Source organism: Vespa velutina, chromosome 12 (genome assembly GCF_912470025.1).
Source record: "Vespa velutina chromosome 12, iVesVel2.1, whole genome shotgun sequence".
In the NCBI taxonomy this organism is placed as follows: Eukaryota; Metazoa; Arthropoda; class Insecta; order Hymenoptera; family Vespidae; genus Vespa; species Vespa velutina.
In genome coordinates, this window is record NC_062199.1 from 2,350,243 (window position 1) to 2,355,275 (window position 5,033).

Sequence of the window (5,033 nt, forward strand, 5' to 3'; positions counted from 1 at the left end):
AGTACATTATTACACATATATATATATATTATTTACATATTGTTTTACAATCACGTACATTCTTTTTATCATTCATTAATTTTTATCATTATTGTACTCATTTGCTATGATAAATTTCTTTAATTATTTATTACGTAAACTTACTTTTATTTATCACGAATGACGTCTTCTCCTTAATGAGAACAACAACAACAACAACAACAACCGTATTTATTCTTGTCTTTTTCAACCAGTAGCATCCTTAATTATCATGTTTTGTTCTTTTTCTCAGATCTCCTTTTAACGATTATATCGTCCTTAAGTATCTTATTCAAGACATCTCGAGAAAGCTCTCTTACCAGTCATGACGATGCGTGATGCAATTACACAGTCTGCTTCCTTCGAAAAGGAACGCCTGATCGAGCGATTGTCACTTCGGGGAAAACACGAAGTGAATCCATGAAGGAATACAAAGATAAAGATTTGTTGACGTATAGAAACAACGGGAAGGGACATTAATATTAATCCTTTCTATTGGAATGACGCCTTCAAGATGTATATGAGAGATTTAAGAAAGAAAAACATTTCTATAGGTAATCTTGTCATAAATAAAATGATTTTATATATATATATATATATATATATATATATATATATATAAAACAACTTAACTGTTATTTTCTTTTCCTTTTCCAGATTCTTTCTCTTGAAAAATATGAAAGTTAATTTGGTAAAAGTTTATTACCTGGTTTATTATACTGATATATATCTCATTGATTAAATAATAATGTGAGTTATCTAATTATAAAACGTGTGATTTTATATATAGAAATGATAATAGATAACCATTAGAATCGATTGAAACAAAGTCGATACTTATGATAAACTAATTTCACTTACGACCTGATTCCTTTGTAATTGAATTTATATATATACATATAAATATATATACATATAAATATATATATATATATATATATATATATATATATATATAACTGTAAATTATGTAGGTAATATATATAACTGTAATTCAGAAGTATTTCGAACGCTGAGCACCGCTGCTGTTCGCTACATTAGCCTAACGTTTTGATTACAATTTCAATGTTAAGGTCACGATGGTGAACTATAATCATCGCTCGGCACAATTTATACTCATCCATTATACGCATGGCAACACGTGCAGGTACTTCGTTGAAACGGGAAAGGCATAAAGCAAAGTTATCGATACCCTTCTATCGATATTTCATGTTGACTATAAACGTCATTTTTGTATTAAAAAAAAAAAAAAAAAAAAAAATAAATAAATAAATAAAAAGTATAAAAGTTATTCATTGATATCGGTAAGTTAGAGCTCTACCATTATCTTCTCTATCTATATATATCTTTTATCATTGTATAGAAAAAAAAATATATATATATACATATAATAAAATTCGATTCTATTGTATTTAATCTAATAGAAAGTAATTAGAAATGTTCAGAAATCGTGGTGGAAAGTGCTATGAAAGTTACGCCTTTGAATGACTTTATTAATCATGTTTATTTTTCTTTCTTTCTTTCTTTTCTTTTTTTTACTTTTTCTTTTTACAAAATTACGCCATCCTTCGCTAATCTAATCTTCAGCTGTCAACCCGATAATATAATTTTATAATGATAAATTGTAAAGCAAATAATGAGTTGTATAATTTTTCAATTATATAATTACGTATGTTGTGGATTGTCATATGACAGAGTTATGCCATTGTATTTTAATTTTGATCTATACGTATACGATATATACGTGATATGTGAATTATTATTAAGTTCGTAGATTTTTCGAATGGCATTGAACGAATGAAATGTAAGAGAAACGATTATTTCTTTCCTTCTTCATTTTTCTTTTACACGCATGATTCAGTGGTCCATATTGTCGAGACAGATTACGTTTCATTATGTCTTTTCTGAAAGGAAGAAAATTTTCTTTGCTTCATTACTGAAGTACTTACCTTCTTTTCTGAATTATCATCTTGTTTCAATTCGCAGTTTCCATCTGGACCAATCTTCTTCTTGTTTTTTTTCTTTCTTTCTTTTTTTTTTTTTATCGTACTAACGGATTATTTTCAATGTATATACTGCAATGATATTAAAATGAGATTATGGCAATATTTTTATTTTCAAAGATTTTGCGAACTTTTGTTTTCATTATCGCAACATCTGTACCAATATCTCTTTTTTTGTTTTTTTTTTTTTTTTTTTTTTTTTATATATATATACATTTTCATAAATTCTTGTTAAAGGGATAGTTTCACAGGATAATGAAATTATACGCAGTTAATATTATTTATTTCTTAGGGCAAAACGCGCGTACAATATAAAGTAATTCGTTCATAAAATATCCTCGACTTTGTGTGGTGTATGTATGTGTGTGTATGTATATATATATATAATATATATATATATATATATATATTATATATATAAAATATAATATATATATATATATATATATATATATTTTACTATCGTAAGTTATTAATTATACACGCGTTTAACGTATAAACAACAAGGTCGACGAGAAAAAGGATCGACGTGTTGTAATAGAATAAGAAAAAGAAAAAAAGATCGAGATAAAACGAGGGACACCTCGTAGAAAAACATTTGCAATAATTTGTTTTTCCCATACGTGAATCATCATCATCATCATCATCATCATCATTATCATCATCATCATCATTATTATTATTATCATTGTCATCGTCATAATTATTATCATTATTGGAAACGCAGCTTTATAAACATAAACGAGTCTTACGTTGAGTTCTCCAATGGCACATTCCTATCGGTGCTCGTTTTTCTTGGATATACAAGAATAGATATTACATACATCTTCTTTCACTCTCACATATTCACACATACACAATAGCAGGACGTTACATAACATATTTACGTGATTAGGCAATGTTTATTAATTTTTTTTCCTTTTTTCAATTTTTTTCAATTAATCGATTACATTAATTCATTCAAAATTGGCTCTACCTAATAGGACTCTTTATGATTTAAAAAAGGAATAAAATGGAATTATTTCGAAAAAAGAAAAAAAAAGAAAAAAAAAGTTAAAAAAAATACAAGAAAAAGAAGAAAAAAAGGAATAGAAAGGATCAAGAAGAATCTCTCTCGTACGATCTTTCTTTCTTTCTTTCTTTTTCCTTCCTTTTTTTTCTCTTTTTTTTTTTTTTTTTTTTTTTTTTTTTTTAATCACTTTCGCAATCAATAACAAACGTACGAAGCACAATCGATTTTGTCCTGAGTGAAAGGACGTTGCATAAAAGGCAAGTATGAAAAAGTGATTCTATTGATATGCAGGATCTATCGATACGATTTATCTATCCAATCGATCGATCGATCGATTCTCAATATACTTTCTTTTTTTCTTTCTTTCTTTTTTTTTCTTTTTTTTTTTTTTTTCTTTAAGAAGAAATAATTCTTCCTTCCTTTTTTTAAATATATAATTTACATTTAATTATCTTATTGATTCTTCCTCGTAGATCATTCTTGATGTCGTTGCTGGCATACAATGGATTAGGTGAGTTGTCGAATAATCAACGATTTCCTGTTATGAATGTCGTCGCTTCTGCTTCTTTTAAGAAATGCATCATCGTGCATCGTATCTCATACAAAATGCAGTTTTTTAACGATCGATCACGTACGTGAGATAAATTGTTCGTTAATTTTATTTAATTATTCATTCATTCCTTCGACATTTATTTATCATTTAAATTTTGTCCTTCCTTTTCTCTCGACGACGAACAAAGAAAAAAAAAAAAAAAAGAAAAACAAAAGAAAAAAAAAACGATTCCTATTTTTGGTGAAAAAGTTAAAGTTATAATACATACATACATATACACATATATATATATATATATATATATATATATATATATATTGATATATTTATATCATAAAATATACATTTATTCGATATAGTCTCTTAAAATAATGCGTTCATCGAATCCATTTAGGTTCTTCGATTCTATCGATGAATTAACGGATGAACTCTAATCAATGGCATGCTTCTCATTAGTTTCGATTCTTATTATTTGGTGGATAAAAAAAAAAAAAAAAAAAAAAAAAAAAAAAAAAAAGAAAAAAAAATAGAAAAGAAAAATAAAAATAGCGTTATATAATAATGTGCATTAATGTAAAGCATATTGTCTATTGTCACGTGATCCCTCTGAAATCTTCTCAATATATATATATATATAATATATATATATATTATATATATATATATATATACACATACACAAGTATGTATGTATCTATATATTTATATATATATATATATATATATATATATATATATGTATATATATATGTGTGTGTGTGTGTACATATATATATATATATATATATATACACAATATACTCACAGAATATTCATGTAAATGTATTTATACATATATACACTTACGTAAATATACATATATATATACATATATATATATATATATACATATATATATATACATACGCATATATATGTATTTATTTTACGTAATCTATCTATCTATCCATCTCTTTTTATCTATTTATCTTCTTTTTCTCGTAGATTCGTTCGTTCGCAACGAGAAAATAGTTTCGCAAGTCGCCGTATAAAGTCATGTAAGCCGCGACTAGAGAAACAGCGTTAAGAAATTCAATATGTGTTTTTTTTTCTTTCTCTCTCTCTCTTTCTCTCTTTCTCTCTCTCTCTCTTTCTCTCTCTATCTCTCTCGCTCTCCCTCGCTCTTTCTTTTTTATGTTAACGTTGTACGATAAATATTTATGATCCACGTTCACGCGTGATTCCTTCTTTACCTTTCTCTGTTTTTTTCACACGATCGTACGAAGCGAACAATCGCGAATTTCATATTTTCTTTTTTTATATTTAATTATTTAATTTAGTACAGAATGATCCTATCTCTTTCTATCTCTCTCTCTTTCTCTCTCTCTCTCTCTCTCTCTATCTCTCTCTCTCTCTTTCTCTGGCACTTGCGATTAGATAAATAAAAAAAGTTAGCTCATGATCACAC

General features: G+C 26.4%; 1 long non-coding RNA gene across 1 annotated transcript in view; it reads left to right on the forward strand.

The window, feature by feature from the left end:
- The window catches only part of LOC124953320, a 2,250-nt gene extending 989 nt beyond the window's left edge, over positions 1 to 1,261 (forward strand). The window contains exons 2-3 of the long non-coding RNA XR_007102203.1: positions 272 to 572; positions 676 to 1,261. This is a non-coding gene — a long non-coding RNA (uncharacterized LOC124953320). The remainder of the gene's footprint in view (positions 1 to 271; positions 573 to 675) is intronic.
- The last annotated feature ends 3,772 nt before the right edge of the window (positions 1,262 to 5,033 follow it).